At 34.0% G+C, this 21983-nt stretch overlaps 1 protein-coding gene across 2 annotated transcripts in view; it reads left to right on the top strand.

Annotated features, from left to right (window-relative positions):
- Positions 1-4395: 4395 nt before the first annotated feature.
- LOC119830726 (5-hydroxytryptamine receptor) overlaps positions 4396-21983 on the top strand; it is a 62646-nt gene continuing 45058 nt past the window's right edge. Inside the window, exons 1-2 of one of the 2 annotated variants that reach the window (XM_038353842.1) lie at positions 4396-4545; positions 6641-6738. The gene's annotated coding sequence lies outside the window, so the exon portion shown is untranslated. Of the gene's footprint in view, positions 4546-6522; positions 6739-21983 lie in introns of those variants that run through there. The other variant, XM_038353841.1, reaches the window with a different exon arrangement.

Genomic DNA, 21983 nt, shown 5'->3' with positions numbered 1-21983 from the left:
AAGTATTTTATTTTGTTATTCTCAGTTTACTAAATTGCCGTATTATTATATTAACGAACTGCTTAATTGAATATTACCCTTACTACAATACTAACATTTTACTAACCAAGCAACACATTTTATTATTTATCGTAGTGGCAATAGTTTCACTCAAGTAATAAATACTTTATGTACTATTAATAAAATATTGTTTATTTGTTTCATACTAACCTGTACGTAAATAAATATATGGAGGTTTGTGATAACGCTTGAACAATATTCTAAAACAACTCTACAAACTAACTTCATACGAAATATTACATATATTTTATTCGCAAACGTTTCATAGAAGTTTCTTCATTACTTAATTATATACTCGAGTTAAGTACTCATATTTACTTTAAAGCTCGGATAAATATTACAGTTTGTTTGCATTTTCGACACAATGTATAAAGTTGGATATTAATTTTACACTAGAATTGTATCGCTTATGATCCTTGTTTGTTGAATTGTTAGTCACATTTTTGTCGACGCTTCGCACAAAATTATGTTTATTGGTGGGTAATTTACGGTCATTATATATGCATCCATTTGTTTTGCATTACTCTTTTTGACGTGACAACGTCTTAAATTAGGTTGCGGCTCGGAGTCACTCATGAAAAAGTGTAACGCCCGGTAACGTTACGATGAGTCACCGAACTATGATCGGTCCGCCGCGCGTGCTTGTGTCTCTGTCTCTGTCTTTTTAGTAAACAAAATATATTTTCTATAGTTAAAATTTGTGCAATTCTTATTTTCATTCAATTCCTTGTTCCTATTGTGCAATTTAATAATATTCATATCAATAAATATTCTACCGACAAAAAGACGTTGTCACGTAAAATCTTCGCCCGTAAAACCGAATTTACAGGCAACCATTTTTTTTTAATATGACGAACAAGCTATTCGCATAATCGCTCTTGTTTTCAGAGTTTATTCCTCCAAAAAGTGAAGGACTGCAGATTATGAATACAAATACTCTCAGTTATACTATAAAAAGATAGAGTTATTGAATTAAAAGTATATGGAGATAATAGTGCTTGCTACGCCTGCCATGTTTGCACAATCAGAATATAGTAATACAAAAACTTTCAGGTCTCTACGATAGCACAGATATAGAGATATTATGTAGAGACAAATACAAGAAACAGCGTCAATTTTATCTTATTTGTAGTGGAAAAATCTTGCAAAAATACCTTGCGCCAAAACGTAGAGCTAAGTATAGACGTTTTACATCAAATCAAGTTCCCAGCTGGTTAATTGTAAAATGTACATACGGTTAAATGAGGTTCCCATTTTTAAGTAATCCATTAAGAAATAAATTTCATTAAGTACATTCAGTATTTCAGGAGATAAACACAACAAACAAGTAATTATTGAAATCTATTTCGAAGCTCTTGCTATTAAGTTACAAGTGCAGTAAATTAGAGGACTTTATTCTATGTAAAGTTTCCGCCTGCGGCTTCGTCCGTCCAGTTTCGTTTTGTGGAATTTCCACATTAAAACCTATCTTGGGTCATTTATCGTATTTCAAACTAACTTTGTACCAAAAGTCACTCAAATCGGTTCAGTAATTTAGGCGTGAAGAAAATAAAGACATTCAGAGTTCCTATTGCTTTTATAATATCAGTAGGGATATGTAGATTTCCAACATATAGCTACGTGGAGTCAATCTGAAATAGTGTTAACGTTACTAATGCCTTGCGGCAAGCCAAACATTGTGCTAAGTAGAGACAATTTTGGATCAACATTACTGCTCCGCGCCATACCGATATTAAATGGTTACCAAAATTCCTTCACAAATGCTTAACTGCACACTGAATAACTAGGTAGAGTCCGTTAGTGCTGCTTTACAATAAGCCAAATATAGAGCTATATAGAGGCTTTATAAGTTGCGAATATTTTGTAGCGCCTTGCGACAAAGCAACGGACAAATAACGCACTAAGCAGTGTCTTTTGACAAGCGATATAAAATCATTTTATAGAGTCATAGAGCTACATATAGAGAGCTTCTTTTATATTGAGCTAACTTCTAGTCATCGTTCAAACAGAATTTATCTGAAGTCCCATGCCCTGAAGTGGGGGTATGGGGCTGATGATATACATCTATCTAATTGATTGACTTTTTTTATGAGCAAGTAGGTGTTTGTGTCTTGCCAGACTGAGTCATTTTTTTTGTGTGTCTACACCGGAAATGGAACCTATGGCCTCTCAGATCTGCGCTCACGCCTTAACCACTGTACCAAGGAGGCGGTCGATTAACAAATCATCGATTATAGATTCATATGTCTACGAATAATGTTCATCATTTATGTTTTTTTTATTTATTAAAAATAAATGCAAATACCTACCATACTCCCTGGTCCGACAAACGTCGTTCTGGCGCAAAACCTTTATCACATTGGGGTATAATAAATTAGTTCTCGAGGCACCAACAGATTTCCTGACCTATTTCTTCCCAGCTGATAACTTGTACAATGATTCAGATAGGTGTATAATTAAACACAGTGGCCGTCAGCTGTCCAAGTACGTATAAAACACTTTCTTGAAGATATATTTGAAGAAATTCAGTCAGCCGGTCATACAAAGACGTGAAATACGTATCCTACAATGCAGGTCACTGCAACTAAGTGACTTTTTACTATCGTCGAGATAACTATAATGAAAACTATAATCGAAAAAGTACGTAGATACTTAAGTAGATAAAAATCTTGTGTCTCGACGTTTGTCAAACAAAAGGCCTCGTAACGGTTTAACTGTTTTATACTTTTATGTTTTATCTTATATATAAAATTCTCGTGTCACAATGTTAGTCTCTATACTCCTCCGAAACGGCTTGACCGATTCCTCTGAAATAAGGTAAGCATATTGGGTAGGTCTGAGAATCGGCTAACATCTATTTTTCACACCCCTAAATGATAAGAGTAAGGCAGAACAGTGTTTGCTGGGTGCAGCTAGTAATTTATAGATATAAACATTTTTATGTAACAGTGAGCAATTGAGTTTGTGGTTCGCCTGATAGGCGATGGTAAGGGACCGCCCGTGTACATTTGCAAATGCGTTGCATGGTTTAAAGGGCAAAGAATAAGGAAAGGATTGACGTCTGGAACAAGAAACGGATTAGTAAGGGTAAGGAAAAGGATACGGGTATTAAAATAAAATGTTCACATTATACTATAATAGTTCCGTAAACGATCGAAACGAAACACACTCTCATGGAATTCGTTGTTCGTTAAATTTAATAAAATACTAAGGATCTTTTGAGTGCCAGTTAACAAAATAAAATAGCTAGCTAGCTTCGTAAATATTTGAAACGGGAGTAGGCAAATAATTACAGGAGACATCTTGAAACAAAGCTCTTGTCAAAGGGTGTTACGATTTTCATTATTTAATTTGCCTTAGCTCGAAATATATTACCCCAGTCTTGTCTGTATTGATATTATAATTTCAATAATGTGTTTGCTCTAAGATTATTCGTCATTTAGCCAACTTAACCCTACTAATCCTACTAATATTATAAATGGGAAAATTTGTAAGGATGTGTGTGTGTTTGTTGCTCTTTCACGCTAAAACTACTGAACCGATTGCAATGAAATTTGGTACGTAGATAGCTAGACAACTGGAATGGGATACAGACTTACTCGGGTGAAACCGCGGGGCGCAGCTAGTGTTTTAATAACTACGGCTTTTTTATGCAGCGGTCCGATTGCACTCGTAGTGTGTTTCCTCAGCATAAGAACCTTCCTTGTTACTAAGATAAGCTGTTCTCAAGTTACGCTTAGCAACTCATTTAGAGAAACGTTTTTATTTGTTATTGAATATTCTTTTTTATTTTATTTGTTAATAAATATTCTATATATGTTTATATGACTAGTTCTCTCTCGCTGTTTCACATGCATATTCAAAGCAGGGATAAAATTCCTTATTTTGTCCTTATGGTTACCATTTGCCTAAGATTATCACGATATGAACTAACCTATGCCCTTTCCTCGGTCTCTAGTTTTTTATGTAGAAAATTTCATCCAAATCAGTTAAGTACTTTAGACGCTTCTAAGCAATAGAAAGATAGTTTGTCTGTTACTTTCGCATTTATATATTAGTAGGTATAGATTCACGGGAATATACTCTTCTTAAATATTGTAGTAAAAGGTCCTTAGTCTTTTATTTACTCTAGAAAATTCTATTTACTCATACCTGTACTAGATATCGTTGAAATAAATTTAGAAATGAATGAGTATGACTAATACTTTACATTGTCCTAAAATAAACAGAGCGTAGGCAAATATTCAAAATCCCGGCAGCGCGAGCTAAAATAGGATCAGATCATACGAATAACTCCATTCCATCTGCTACCGGCCTCACATTTCTATCATAAAACCCCCGTTATTTGGTTCATCAACTAAATGGTCTATCCAGTGGAGTGTTAGCAAAAATGCGTTGTGGAAACATTGGACTGCACTAAGTTTTTAACAAATATTCACGGGCGGTGAAAGAAAATCAAACATTTGACTTGGCGAGAGGACATCGGTATGTATATTAACGTGAACTCAGGTCCACCAGTTTGTTGACCTTGGACAAATTTTAAAGAATTGCCTACACTACCGACCTATTATATAAGATTCTATTGTATGTATTTATTGTGTGCGTACGTTTATCAGTCCTAGACGGTTGAAAGGATTGATGATTCTTCAGGTGAATTAGAGAATGGTTTAGATTTACAATCTGAACGCAGACAAAGCCGCGGACAAAAGCATATAACATCTTTATTTATCATGGACGTCTCTTAAACAATCGGAGTCCTTAGTTAAATGCCCGGTGAAGACTTGATCATATCGCAAAAGCCCGACTCATCTGAAAAGACAATCTATCAGTGAAATGTGTGGGAAATACGTCCCCATACAACACATGCGACTTCACTGTAACCATCTGCCAAACCAACATCATTCCAAACGTTATAGACATACCTTTATTTCGCACTAAAAGTAGAAAATCCAACAATTGTGTAATATACAAATAAAAATAATATAGCCACAATGAAATTCTTATACTAATAAGCAAATAAAAATCAAATAAATATATATGTACATAACGCTTCTATATAAATAGCGTCAAACTTTTCACATATTCCGCTCCATTGGCGCGCGGTCCATAGCCAACCCAGAAAGTGGAAAAGCGATAATTGCCCATTAACATATAACTGTTAAGCAGTGGTGGCTCCGTGGTGAGAACCTCGGACTTCAAAATCGATAAGTCGGGGTTCGAGACCAGGCAAGCGTGCAGGAAAGAAATTGATTTTTCAATTTATCTGCGCATGTAGAATAACATCACCACTGCTCACGGTGAAGGAAAACATCGTGAGGAAACCGGCATGTCCGAGAATCAAAAGTTCGACGACATGTGACATCTGCCAACCCGCACTTGGCCAGCGTGGTAGATTATGGCCTGAACCCTCATAGGAGGCCTGTGTCCCAGCAGTGGGAACATATATGGGCTGATGATGATGATGATGATGATGTATAACTGTTACAATTGAATCGTTATCTAAACTATTTCAAATGACCGTCTAATTCACTTGGAATATTCATCAATACTCGACCGGCTGCTTTGATTTACACAGGTTAAAAAATGCAGTAGCACAAAAATATTGCTATTTTATCTCTGAACTCCGTGCTATGCCGTCCCGTTCCACACTAATTACAGGTACTTCCTAGTATAAAAACTAGTTTCCTATTCTGCCTTACTTTTCTATACCAACTTTTTTCAAATACTAGACAGATGGAAAACAAATTGTGTGTTATATCATTTTTATCAAGAAGATACTGGGAAATTAAATATGAATATTAAAAACTTTTTAAATAGTTTAACAAATGAAGGCAATGTAAACCATCATACCTACCTTACATCATATATAATTTGAAATACTAATTTAGATATGATATAAAACATAAAATTTCGAAAATATAGTATAAATAATTAAATAAACTACCCACAACGAGATGGGAACCGAATAATTTCAAAGCAGATATTCAAATTAGTACTGAGAAAAAGTTTCACTAAAAATATTATTCCTCGAAACGCTAACTCTGAGCTGTGACATGAATACCAGATCATATTCAACACTAAACCACTATTTTATTTTCAAATTTCTGATTCATATGCAAAATAAATTAGTACCGAAAGCAGTAACATTCCTCTCATATTAAAAAGAAATCTCACAACCAATTGCCGCCAAAACAAGAACCTGTAAGATATATTATTGAATATGATATCACGCAAACCAACGTTATGTAAGCTGGAGCAATTTCCAAAGAAGATATATCCCCATATGTACCATTAGGCATTATACGCTGAGCGCAAACACGCCGCCAACTAAAAGAACAATTTAGCTACAAAAACGTGTGCAGAACCAAATTTTTGCGAACCCGCAGGAGTGAAAACGAAAATTTACTGTTTTCGCGCGCACGGTCCACGAGCGCCACCCAATCCCTCAGTCTGTACCAAACCTCCGCACTGGGAGTACGTGTCCACGCCGTTTCCTCCGTGCATATATCGACGTATAATTTAAAAAACAAATTATAAGTTTATCGAACTGTTTGTCATTGGATTGTTGTGTTTTGTGTAGGATGTGGAACATCGCTGAGGTGGGGTAATTACGATGAATACGTTGAAATAATGAAATAATGACAACTTTTACGAGACGGCTTTGAAAGGAGCGGCCAGGTGAGTTATAAGTACTTAATTTGTTGTTGTCTAATTTAACTTCATTGAAATTTATCATGAGCAAATTTGTGGTTTTATTCTTATAAACAACAAAATTATTTTTTATGAGCTTTTGAACGGACGTCCGTAAAATAAAAATAATGTGTTCTCTTAACGTGGTAGTCATTAAATATAATAAAGCATTGCCAAATGAATTAAGAAGCGCGTGCATTATTTTAAAATAATATATTGATATTTAATTATAGTACTTGCGCGTAGATAAACTGTAAATAAATAGTCCCTTTAATATTTCTTATCTGCCTTATGAGGAACCACGAATACAAAAGTATTTAAGCATTGCAGAAGCAATCTACAATCGTATTATGCAAAAGGAATAATCCTAACTAATATTGTAAGCGCATAAGTTGTTTCAGAACGTCTGTTTGTCTTTCTGTCTGTTTGTCTTCTTCTTAACCGATTGGATACTGAGATATAAATGGGGCGAGATTTGTGAAGAGAGCCCTTTCTCGACTTATTTTTTATCCCGGAAATCCCACGGGGACGGGTACTATGCGGGTAAATCCCGGGACTGACTTTATTCTTCTTTGACGCGGACGAAGCCGCGGGCGAAAAGCTAGTTCTTATTATTATTCAAATCTATTGACTCATTGAATAGCTATTCCGGGACTTCGGGAGTTCTTGTGAATAAAAAATGCACAGCGTACAAGAACTGCTGTAAGTATGTAATTTTTAAAATTATTTAATTATTATTACCTAGTGGAGCTTGAAAAAAAGTAATGATTCTTCTAAAAACTAGGATGTGAACGTTGACCGTAAGTACATTTTTTATTCAGAAATATTGTTGAAATGTCAAATATATTTCATATTTTTCATAACATAATTCTGTTTTTAACAATTGGGTAAGAATTAAATGAAAGAAAATTTAAAATATCATTTAATTGGGTATACATAAAACGTTAAAATGTTGGGGGAGTAGAGGCATGGCTTTTTTATAATTTCCATACCAAAACTTCAAGTATATAACCAAATCAAAAAACATAAGTGAAGCAAGTTTTTTTAACAAAAATAAATAGACGCATCTGAAACGTCAATTTTGTTAAAAAAAAAGGAAACATTCGAATGACCACAAACAGCGTATATGCTTATTTAAAATTATACCGAACAGTGCAAATATTTTTACGTAATAAATTTACATAGACCACAAATAATTCACACAGATTTTAATACCTCTAAAGTTTACATCACGCTCCAAAAAATATACACTTATTTCAGTAAGCGACTTGTTCAAGTATTACCAGGAATAAAACTAGTAAATAATTTGAAGCATCATTCTACAAACTCGGTTATTTTTAACAAAAGATTAATCTTGCTCTCAACTATACAATTATGTAAAACAGTAGTAAACAATTAAATTGTAGGAAAGTATAGAATTCTATAAATGAATACATCACAATAAATTCAAGAAAATTTATGACTATCCAAAAAAAGGATGGCCTCCTTGGTACAGTGGTTAACGCGTGAGCGCAAGACCGAGGGGTCCTGGGTTCGAATCCCGGTGGGGACGCACAAAAAAAAATGTCTCGGTCTGGCAGGACACAGAAGGCTGATCACCTACTTGTCCATAAAGAAAATCGATCAGTGAAACAGATGCATATCATCTGCCCCATACCTCAGTACACGGGACTTCACAAAAAAAAAGATACGCAATTCCGCAGTATCATAGAGATAAAAGAAAATGTCTAAAAAAAATCCTCAAACATTACCAAATTGAACAGCTTTCAACAAACGCTTCGAAATCTCCGTCCACAAATAAAATTTATCAATGAAAAACAAAACAAAGTAACCGATACATTTATCGATAAGACCTTCGCATTAAAGTAGGCTTCACTAACCTTATCTGAGATATTTTACTCTGGTAAGTTATTAGGTTTTAAAGAAAACATATCAGACGCTCTGAACCGTGAAACTTGTTATATAAATATTTGCTGGTATAGAAAGATAATTCGCTATAAGCTTGCTAGACGCTTCGAGAAAATGTGATGTAATTAAATTTCTTTTAAATGCATAATATGTAGAATATTAATAAATGTATGCTTTATTTTTATTTGGTTTTAATAATTCGCTTGTATTATATAAATGAAATAGGTCGCTCTTTGTCGAAGACATATTATATATTTTCCCAATGATTATAATTTGCATGAAATAATACGAAATAAATCACGTAAATCCATTATTTGCTTGTGGAAGCCATATTTACACATGTGGTCATTCCGACTAAGCTTGGGTGTGTTTAGTTTTTGTAATATTTTTACATTTTTCTATATTTATCACTATACTAATTAAATTGGAAACAAATCCAAAAATCCTCAAATCATTTAGATTTGTAAACCTTGAGCTACATGTGGTGTATAACTACTTCTCTGTTAATTATTTAATTAATTCATATATGCTATTGAAAAATACAGCCCGGAAAAATATCCAACCAACTTTTCGTGTATGATACTCGATAGATCCAAGATTTCATTTGACATAGTATTCTTTACAAGTCGTCCCTTTTACACTATGATCAAGATCAGTATAAGTTTTTATAAAATTTATATAAATTGAACATTTTTGTTGCTTCGAATTAAAATATAGATCACCACAGCTTCGCTCGCGTTAATATTGGAGTATTTTCTTGTTTGATTTTACGCGAGTATTATACATTTAGAAATTAAAAACTTTTTAACGGATTTTAAACGCAATTCATTCATTATATCATTAACCCCACGTTTCGAACACTTTACAGCGAGCGTGGTCCATTGACCACCACAATGTCCATGGACCAAATTTTTTTAAAAGAATTCCGCATCAAAGTTTACTGCGTGTTTTTAAAAATTTTAATATGTCACTATACATAGGGATAGAGAAAACGACTTTGATTTATACTATGTAGTGATATACGACTAATAATTTTATACTGATAAGTTTCAGAAGGCTGTTTGGTTAACTTGTTCATTCGAGAAATAGTCCGAGTCAACAACAACTTTTAAAGAGGAAATTAACGGGAGGTTAGCGCAAACACGCTGCGGGCGACGTCACGAATTAAAACTGGCTGTTATATACTTAGAAAGTATATTTATATATACATAATATAGCTTGTTAGTCAGAAAGGTTTTGATAAAATTAACAGAAAATATGAAATGAAATATTCTTTATTGCACACTCAACAAACAATTAAATTAACAAAAATAGGAAATGTAGTGCAAAGGGCGGCTTTATTGCTCAATAGCAATTGCTTCCAAACAACCCAAATTAAGCGGAAGTAATAAAAAAATATGTTTAAGTCCTACAACTGGTTTCGGTTTGACGTCGCTCAATTAAATGAAATAAGAGAATTGTAATGTTTCAAAGCAGTTTTGTGGGTCGTCACAATTCGCGCCTGCTTCGTACATGATTTTTTGCAAGCTGTCTGAGCTTTACCATATTTAGAATATTACTATATAGGCAATGAAATTTTAAAAATGCTACGACAGAATCTACGAAATGTTATCCTACTAATATAAACACGAAAGTTTGTAAATATGGATGTATGTGTGTATGGATGTTCGTTACTCTAGTATTTTCTTGTTTGATTTTACGCGTAAGTCTCAATATCAGGAAGAAAAGTTGCCTATGTGTTATTCCAGTTGTCCTATCTACGTATCAATTTTCATTGCAATCGGTTAAGCAGTTTTTGCGTAAAAGAGTAACAAACATTTAGAAATTAAAAACTTTTTAAAGGATTTTAAACGCGATTTATTCATTATATTACATAGTGACCGTGACCACGCTCGCTGTACAGTGTTCGAAACGTCGGGTTAGTAATATAATGAATAAATATAAATAATAACACTAGCACATGCTTAGGAATAACATACAATACATAGGCAACTTTTCTTCCTGATATTCCTACGGCAGACTTACGCCGATGAAACCGTAGGGCGCAGCTTGTTTTGAGCATATTCCGACGTATAAATGTATCGAAAAATATCCGCTACGACGTATGTGTAATGTGCTTGCTACGAGCACAATCGCTACGTAGCGTAGTAGACATATCCTCTACGAAATATATATTTTGTGTTCACGATATTTATTTGCCGTGTAAATTCACTGACAAGCGTTTAATTCGAGCCGACCTCGGCCGTCGTTTTGAATTAATTAAAATTCGCACTTTTTCTGTTTGCCAGGCGTGCGATGTTTCGTATTAGTTAGTGATGCTCGTACCACATTATGCTTCCAGTGTTTATGACAGCCCGCTTTAATGATAAAAAAATTGACAATTGATCGTACGGAAGAAAAACTGACTTGGCTTAAAGGCTCATTTAGGTTATTATTTAAGATTCTTTGTGTATAATATATGTTTTTTTAAGTATATCATTAAGTGGTTGATCTGAGTTGTGGAATACAGTACTTTACGATGTATGGTTATTTTTTACATATTATACAAACTAAATACAGATATAGAAACATTAGTTTTAACTTTCACAAAATCACGGGTCAAACCGTTATCCGTATTTCAAGATTTGAATTGAGGATTTTTCATCATAAAAGTAGCCTAAGTATTATATTTGGACATGAACTATTCTCATTTCAAATTCCATCCTTATCGGTTCAGAGGCCTAGTCGCGAAAGCATAGCTGATACATATCCGCATTTATATTATTTAGAACTAGGTGATTGGATAGTTCCCCGTCGTCGCATGAACTGTCAAACGCTTAAAGTTCAAATAGTAATGTTATCTGATTTTCTTTTATTTGGCGCCAATTTCTGAAGTTTTTATTTCATATAATCCTACTTTCGAAGATATGAAATACAACAAACATAGAAATAGCGAAATTGTATTGTTCGCACGTGATCCCGTGCCCAAAGGAAACTATTTTTTACCTTTTTTTTACACAGAGGTATTTATAACATACTAGACGCTCGTCCCGGCTCCGCCCGGATATCAAGATTCCTGTTTTATCACAAGGGAGCATTTAATCAGCATAAAAAGTATCCTATCACCCAAGCCAGCTTGTACCCTGTCTGTATACCAAATTTCATCAAAATCCGTTCTGTAGTTTCAGCGTGATTGACGCACAAACATTCAAACGAGCATTCACATTTATTATATTAGTATGATAGTGTGATAACTTATTTACAGGAATTTTTTCTTTCTTTTACGTGTAAATAGATTAAAATCCCGTATGCAGTTGAGTAAATAACATGTATGTGTTACAGTGAAAACTCAAACCGATCAAAACTCAACCGCAATAATCAGTCAAAAGTGGTTTTGACCGGTTATGAGTTTTAACTGTAACATAAACATATACGTTTTGAAAATTTTATTACGCATTGTCATTTGCATGAAACGTGTTTGTTTATCGACGAACCCGTACAGTAATGGTCGGATACGCTTTTTAATACTCTCTCAATGGAAACAATTGATAGGAATTGGAATAATTTATCTTTTAATTTATATTGAATACAGGGGCTTTTGAACATAATATGGTTATTCATTAACCAACTTCAAGAACGATGGTTTACACTTTGACTCTGCTTAACTTAATTTTTAGTTTTATAGCATTATAATGCTTTATTAATGAGACATTTGGAAACAATAGAAAAAGCATATCAATGGAATAAAACTAAAAATTAAATTTAACAGTAGAAAATTTGATCGAGGCAGATGCGAGGCGAGGATATCAGTTTCTGACTGAATTGATATAAAAGGTCATCTATTTGTCTTAATCAATTTGTGTGAAAAGATATATAATATATAGGAGGCCGGAGGCCCATATCCTTTTCCTTACCCTTCCCAGTCCTTTCCTTTATCCCTATGGCTAATCCTTTCTTAATCCCTTCTCGAAAAGTCGGCAATCCATTTGTAGAAGCGTAAGGTCTGCAATGGACCTTATGCCTCTCCAAATGTTCATGGGCGGTGGTAGCGCTTACCATCAGGCGTCCCACCAGCTCCATTGCCGACTGTATCATATAAAAAAAAAAAATATGTATATAAGAATTTTTTATGGCTTCAAAATACTATTATGAACTAGTATTGGCGGTATTAACACTCATTGTGTTGTACTTTTTTGACACAATATATTTTTTGAAGGTGTTTTTTGTCAACAAAAAAACAGTATAAATATACCTTCTATATAACTGGATAGAAGGTCTAATCTAAAGTCTGCCAATCATTACTTCTCTCACACTATGACAATAACAATGTCAATGATTATTCATTGATCCAAGGGTGTTCCACCCAAGCTGACCCTTCCATCTTATAAACGTGCATAATGTCCACAAACAAAAGGTTCCAAAGGTCACGTGATCACACAGATGACTGATCCGATTGACCTCCCACGTGGTATTTATACGTCGCGTGCATGCTTGGTTGGGAACCGGTAAGTGGGTGATTATATTGTCTTCTTCAAGGCGTATCTGTATTATGGGCCTTTAAACATAGCGCAGGAGACACGACCGAACTCACACATTTACTTTAGAATTAATTTTCAATGTAAAACTGCCTTAAAATTGATAGAACTAGACCAAATTTAAATCGGACCAAATGGCTCTAACAAAAAAGAATCATAAAAATCGGTTCACCCAATAAAAAGTTACGAGGTAACAAACACAAAAAATACGCGCGAATTGAAAACTTCCACCTTTTGAAGTAGTTTAAAAATTAGTCGTTGCTTCGGAACGCGGTGAAAGAGACGAGCCGGCAAGGAAAGACGTTGTAGTTAAGCAATATCTATAGTTTCAATGTCCAAATCAGATGCCATGTATTTCCAAAGACAACATTATATTAGGCATAGACTTTAGAGCAGTACAAATAGCGTTGATAATTGTTATGGAAAATCGTAAAAACATAAACTAATTAAACTAAAATGAAACCATTGGAAAAAGGAAGAGAAAATAACAAAAATTTGAGGATAAATAGATGACGGTCGATCTGAAGTCGGGAAATGGGCAGTTAATTGGGAATTTTTAATTACAAAAAAGGGGTTTTCTCGATTTCGACAAGACGGAACCCTAAAAAAGTAGTGAATGTTTGTAATGTTAAATTAATTTTGAAAATCGAACGAGCTGATTTCGGTTAAATCATAGCAAACAACCAATCGAATGTTTCCTATTTATTTTATTAGCTAAGATCGTATATCATAGCGTCGATATCCACTTCTAAGTTTGCTTCCGCTAATAAAACATATTTATCAACCTGATATTACAACTTGGGATTTTATTGGGACATAAAATCGGTATACGAAGATGATCAGGAAATGCAATAAAAGAATGAGAGAATATTTCTAACCGACGTGTCTAAAAACGGAGTTCAATGGAACTATATGTTTTTGGGTTGTTACTCCATAACTCCGTGGGTTTATGTGGATGGTTCTACCAATTGGCGTGATTATTTTTATGATTGACATATCATAGTAATTACGTCGCATTTAACACAAGACACATTTAGTGATAGTTTTTGTAGAATGAAAAGCTTTTCTCGGACTCTTAAATAAAATAAGCTAATAAGTTTAAGGAGCTGTTTAGAAAACATTTTGAAGATTATAAAAACAATTTAGGTTTCATATAATAACCTGCCCTGTTTAATTTTATGGCGCTTCTGTAAACACTTAGTTTATCCGATCAAAGTAATCGCTTTAAAATAAAATTCAATGTTACGAGATTCTTAAATCTTCACGCAGGCTTTCCCGAGATAAAAACAATATGAAATATAGCCTTACACTTACTATACAAGAGATAACTTTGTAAAATCGGCTCAGTAGATCCAGAGATAACGACTACAACGTAAGAAGTTAACAAAATTTATCGCTTCATTATCTTAGTTTATACTTATGTTAACAAAATATTTTATTTTATTTCTATTTTAACACAACTAATATCTGGCGGCCTTATCGCTTAGAAGCGATTTCTTCTAGGCAACCTTGGGATATAGGAAATATAAAATATATATTAATTGATATTCATAATAACAATGCGACGACTAATGGAGTAGATGCACGTTTTGCGAGATATTTCCGTCATTTGTTTATTTCGCTCGCTCACTCCCCACTGTTTAGGTAGTTTTGTTGTTACCAACATCATCATCATCATCAGCCCATATATGTTCCCACAGCTGGGACACAGGCATCCTATGAGGGAACAGGCCATAATCCACCACGCTGGCCAAGTGCAGGTTGGCAGATGTCACATATCGTGGAACTTTCGATTCTTGGACATGCCGGTTTCCTCACGATGTTTTCCTTCACCGTTTTAAGCAACCAACATATCCAAATATTATTATTGGCTAGAATCCTGCATAATTCAAAGTGAGAGTTAATCATAGTTTCAGATCTTTGCTATATCCCCCGCCCTTTGAAACTCAATATTGAAGTACGAATAAATATTTACTGTCCCCGGAGTCTATTAGGGGACAATTCAGTTTGATAGACTGACATTACAGTACGTTGTTGACAAGCTACTTTTCTATTTTAGAATATCTTATTAGTTTAACCACTGTCTAACAATCCGCAGTGGTTTGGTTCACTTACACGATGTCTTGACAAGTAAAACGTGTGAGGGGAAGAGATATATGTAATTACATTGTATAAGTGGTACCTACCACCTACTTGTGCTGTGAAACAACCGACTTCAAAAAAAGGAAGTTATCAATTCGACTGTTTCTTTTTTGTTTGTTACCTGAGAAGCCATTTTTTAGATTCATTTTTAATTGTAACCTGTTATGTGATCTTATTTCAGTTTTATGAATATTTGCAGGAGATTTTGTTTCTTGTTATAAAATAATAATTATACTGTAGTTTTATTATACTTGACAAGCCTGGAAGTGAAATTCGATTATTAATTTTGGTAATTAATTACAATATTTATTGCGTTGGATTAAGTTTAGATTTGATCAGGTGGTTTCAAATGCTTCAAAATAAATATTTTGATGAATGAAACCGAGAAAGACTTTCTAATCGGTTTTGGATCTTTAAAAACTTTTTTTTGTTTCCTATCTTTTTACAGTGTTTACATATAAATATAATATACTGTTTAATTTACACTTGCTTTATATATAGATAAGTTTAATAGACGTTATTATAAGTATAAACCTTCCTCTTGAATCACTATCTATTAAAAAACCCCATCAAAATCCGTTGTGCAGTTTCAAAGATCTAAGCATACATACACAGAGACGCGGGAAGCGTATTTCCGGATTCACGGATGTATACTAACCAGCTCTTGTGACTCCTTCACTAAAGCGGCTCGTCGGAATACAGTAGGGTTTTAGTCCGTAGGAATCCGATATAACCCACGACTTCTTTCCCCTGGGGACGAAAAAGGGTGCCTATATAATATCTATGTAAGATTTCCCCACTAAAAAAAAGGGTGCCTACAGAGATTTTTAGATTCAGAGACTTGAACTTAGTTAGGTAAGGCAAAATTATCTGGCAAGATAAAGATTTTTTATTATTATCAGAACAACTCATACTCCTTGTTTGATTAAAACATGGACCGGAAACGGCTGCACCAATTTTCATGAAATTTTATATGTATATTCGGTAGGCAATATTACACGAAGGAAACATTTGTATTTTTGGTTGTATGCTTAAAATATTTCATACAAATACCCTCTACCGATTTCAAAAATGATTTCATTATTAGAAAGTAAGTCAACATATGTGCCACGAGCGAAGTCAGGGTATACACACACACACACAGGGCATACACAGTCACTCTTAATATTTTTCATGAGCATTGTCCATTATACATTGATCCGATGATCTATGATGATCCAAATGATCCATAATGATCCACCATCTTACCCTGTCAACTATTGCAGTAATCTACCGTATTGGGTGTGTCACGTCACTGACAGAGACAGATGACACAGATGTTATATGATACACGACGTTTCATCTCTTTTTAGATCCACCTCGAAAGGTAGGGTTAGCAATAATGATTTAATTTTTTATTTTTTTTTTGCAATGACTGTTTTGCATAAATGGTAATTTTACAGATAGACCCAGGTTTGAACCTTGGTATTTAACCAAACCAATTACTGATAAATCAAGCAGCTAATTATTAATAATGAAAACTGTTAACAGGAATACTATAATCTGTTTTAAATACTTAGGTAGACTCATTTAAGTACCAAAATCCCGTTTAAATATTCATATAACTTTCACGTATAATGCAAAAGACGAGAACATAAATCTAAGGATAACCAACACCAATCAAACAAAGCGTTTAAGCTTCAAAACAATGCTAAGCATATTCTATACATGATACACTCAAAAAGCTAGCGAAAACGATCATAAAATATTGAAAATTTCAACACTGTTTATTTCTAAAGGAGTCCGAATTTTGATCGCAAGCGATTCTAACCCAACACTCACGATCTCGTTTCTAAAATCGGTGCGAAAAAGTACCGTGAAGTTTAGTTGGCAGTCGTTGGTAATGTCGAAATCCCGCAAGAGCAGATGTAGTAGGACTAAACCCAGGGCCTTTTCCCCGCTTAAAAAGATTCAAATAATATTGTCAATCGGAGAATTGTATTTCTTTAGACCTTTATTTAAATAACCTATTCAACATTCCTCATAGTTATAGATAACTGGTGAAAAATTAGCAGTATATTTTCTTTCTTATATTTAATTAGATGCTCTTCCCGGCTCCGCCCGGATATCAAGATTCCTGTTTTATCCCAAAGGAGCATTTAATCAGGATGAAAAGTACCATGTCACCTTAATCAACTTATACCCTATCTGTATACCAAATTTTATCAAAATCCATTACAGAATAATAATTACAGAATATTTGAGTATTAACTTCTTAATTTATTTTATGTTGTTTATTTTGAGCGTATATATACTCCTTCCTTATAACATTTACGTATACACGCGTATATGCGTGTGTACTTATAGCATACGCGTCTAATTGATATATCGTGACAGCCCTATCGAGGTCGTGTTACTCAAAGGTTATTTGGGGTCGTATTTCCCTCCAAAAATAAAGTGAGGTTATAATCGAACTTCCCAACATCAAGTTCATCCTCCTTCATTGGAATCTTGACGAGTTGTCTGATAAATGTGATTGATAAGGATTTTCTTATGCGTTTTACAATTGGCTCGCTCACTAGTGCGGTTGCCACGCTCTTGAAATTTGAAAGTTTTACGCTTATCCAAGCGTATCCATTTATGGGACCGAAATTTGGGTAAGCTAAAGCTTGTTGATTATTGCTAATAAATATTTATTCAGTATTCAGTAAAACGATTATCTACTTCTTCTAAGTCCTCATTCACCTATAGTTGGGTATAGGAAAGAAAGAAAGAAAGAAAATACATTTATTTATATAAGGTAAAATAAAAAAATATAAAAAATTGATCTAATTTACCACACACTTAATAAACCTCATATAAACAGGAGATCCACTCAGTGTAAAAGAGTCTAAGCCCATTAAAGGAACTTAGACTCTCCACTGATTTTCAGTGGACACCACATTGACCCCCTGACAGTGGCAGCGTACATCTAAGAATAAGAATAACAATATATATATATATATATATATATATATATATATATATATATATGTATATATATTAATATTAAAAAATAATATAGTATAGGCCCATCACGCTTCTCCCAGCTTTTAATATCTTCGGCCAAACGTATCGAAGATTTTTCCACGACTTTAGTGATATCGTCAGACCCCTTGATTTCGGTTTTTCTGGCTTACGTCACCACCACCACCACCACATCATGGTCTTCTTTTCCTCTACTTTCAACAAGGCTTATATAAATAAAGCTACTGCTCAAAATTTGACACGAAAATATTTATATTGTAAAAGTTAGTGAAAAGATTAATGCGAAAGTTTGTGAGGATATGTTTGGCTTTGTTGCTCTTTTACGCAAAAACTACTAAACCGATTGCAATGAAATTTGGTACATAGATGGCTGGACAACTGGAATAACATAAATGCTACTTTTTATCCCGATATTCCTACGGGATACGGACTTGCGCGGATGAAACCGCGGGGCGCAGCCAGTACTCTATAAAACTATTGTTTAATATTATATAATAGCATTTTTGTAGAAGTCGAGCACACGGCTTTTACCGGTATGCATTCGAGAATGTGCCATCACAGACCTACAGAAGATCGGCGTGAAACAGTAGTATACCACCATTTTCTGCATGTATCATTTTCCACGCCCTTCACAGTCCATTCTTTTTCCGAACCATTCCGCTAAAATACATTGAGAATTCAGAATGAGTTAAAGAGATTATCCTTTATACTACAAATGTATTGTAAGCAAAATATATAATAAAATAACTCACCAAAAAGGTCTTTGTATCCTTGGGTCCGCTCAAAAGAAATAGCTGGAAATAATTATTTAAAGGAACTACCTAATAACCACTCTTGCATAATATTTTAATTGTTTCAATATTCACATGATTAACTTCAATCATACGTAACAAGTAAATGGTACTTCATTACCTGTTTTTATTGCTTAAACACAAAAATAGATCAAGATTTTAAATCCAGTTTAAATATTATTTTAACCAGTTAAATATGTATAATAAATAGTCGATGTGTGTATGGATGTTTGTTACTGTTTCGCGCGAAAACAGATTATCGTATCTGCAGGAAATTACGTGTAAAATAGATTATAGTCTGGATTAGCAGATAGTCTACTTTCTACCGAGTATAACACGAGTGACGTCGCGGGTTACAGCTACCATAATTATAATATTGTTTTTTTTTTTTTATCAGCTTTAACGTAATACAAATGCATGAATATTTAAGTGCCTACTAATACGATGAACTTATACGGAAATTACTAAACAAATTGTAATGGACTTTGTAACGATGTTCATTTTAACCCAACTCCAAACAAAGCAGGTTCTCAATTCCACTGTATTTGACATACAAAACTTCATAACTTTATACGGGTTGAACCGATTTTGATGATTCTCTTTTTATAAGAAAGCTGCTGCCTCCATTTGGGTGTCGTTTGAATTTGATCTGTTTAAGACAACTTGAAGGGTGGTAAGATTTATGTTAATAATAATTATTAAAATATGCTATACTTGACTCTTTCTGATTGTATGTTAAAATATAATTTATCTAAGATCTATGTTTAAATACAAAAATCAAATACCATATACAACATATCTCGATCCACACGAAAAATTAAATTTTCTCTCAAAGATGCTAGATTTTCTTCCACTGGCAACACTGGAAAAAGTACTCGCAATGCATTTTTAAAACAATAGCAAAATTCCGCTTATGTTTCATAAAAATCTAGCCAGCGCGTGTGTATTTTATAAAACGCTAAGTAACTCCAAAGGCAAACAACCGAACAAAAGCTCCGGAATATAAAAGGCTGTGGTTGAAAATTGAATTTATGACACTATAACCTGTACACTATAAACTTTGTATTCTTGTAAAAAGGGATAACATAATACTTAGACGCTGGTAAGTTCGCGTAGCCAAGAGAACACCCATGGCAATTTTTTGTGTGTCGAACACGCTTCGGCACGAATTGGGCCAGCCGGGGAAGTGCCACACGCACACAGACTGGCGTGAAATAGTAGCATGATACTGTGTTTCGTACGGCGCGTGGGGGAGCCGGACGCCCGTTTCCTTTTGCTCACCTTTCCCAGTCAATTCCCACTTCCAGTTGACAATCCTTTTTTCCCCTTGAAAGCGGGCAGTGCATTCGCAGAGCCATTACCCCTGGTAGAATTTTTATGGGCGGTGGTGATCGCCTACCATCAAGCGAACCATCAGCTCATTTGCCCACTTATGGTCCGCATAAAAAAAGAAAAAAGAGACGTTACCCCGCCATAAAAAGTAGCCTATGTAAATCTAGCCTGTCTACAGAGACATTCATATATCATACAACTGCTGACATTGCGGCATGAAAGAAGGACAAACAGACAAACACACTTTCGCATTTATAATGTTAATAAGAATAATAACAACGCAATATTTTTAAATCATTTTTATTATCTTATAACAGAAACAGAAACTGTTATAACATACCAAAATATTCTATAAGACGTGATTTATAGTTCTAGGTTTTGTACAAGAAAAGCTAGCTAAGAACTAAGCTAAGAACTTGACTACATAGTTGTGTTGTTGTTTGGCTACTAAGGTAACTATTTACTATATTTAATTTTTAGTTTTATAGCATTGAAATGCTTTATTATTTATAAATTAAACACTTAAACGGATTTTAAACGTGATTTATCCATTATATTATTAACCCGACGTTTCGAACACTTTACAGCGAGCGTGGTCACGGGGAGACTGATGGTCCGTTTAAGTCTTTAATTTCTAAATGTATATTACTCGTGTAAAATCAAACGCAGGATAATATTATGCTTCATTATATTAGCATATATTATATATACTATATTTTCGAACAAGGAAGATTTTCAAAAGGAAGTCTTTGAGAAATTTTGAAAGAATAGAAAAAATTTGATCACGAGGCAGGATTGCGAACCTGCGTATCTTGCCTAACCGTAGCAACGCCTAGCCTCTCGGCCACCCGTGAAACCCGTGAGGCTAGGCGTTGCTGCGGTTAGGCAAGATACGCAGGTTCGAATCCTGCCTCGTGATCAAATTTTTTCTATTCTTTCAAAATTTCTCATTTATAAAGCATTTCAATGCTATAAAACAAAAAATTAAAAATAAAAGGAAGTCTTTATTAGTTTTAATTGAATAAACTGATTTTTTTTTAATTATTATTCTCATAAAATAGCCTATACACATCTGTCGTAAACTTTTGATTCTTCAAGTTGTCGGTATCGTCAAGATACTTTCTTTCACCGTTTCGAACAGCATGATCTATATTATTGGCAGCGCGCAGATAAATTTGAAAATCAATTCGTCTTATGCTCGCTCGCCTGTCACGAGCCCCCGACTTTTCACTTTAAGTACAATTTCCTTTACCACTGAAATTTCACAATTATTTCATTTAAATTAATTTTACATTTACATTATATAACGATTTTATTCAAAAAATACATTCATATCCAAAAAACGCTGTAATAAATTACTGTAAATAAACTTAATTTCATATGGCTATGCTTATTTAAATGAGTTTCGCCGAGTTCTCGTTGCAACTAAAAATCTGAAATCGACTCAATAAAGAATTGCGAATAAGCCTTTATAGTACTAAAATTTGGCAAAGACTCAAATGGGTACCTTCTACTGCTTCGGTCTTATAATAAAAACTGA

This window comes from Zerene cesonia, chromosome 12, assembly GCF_012273895.1.
Source record: "Zerene cesonia ecotype Mississippi chromosome 12, Zerene_cesonia_1.1, whole genome shotgun sequence".
Classification (NCBI taxonomy): Eukaryota; Metazoa; Arthropoda; class Insecta; order Lepidoptera; family Pieridae; genus Zerene; species Zerene cesonia.
This window is presented reverse-complemented; position numbering and strand designations above follow the sequence as displayed.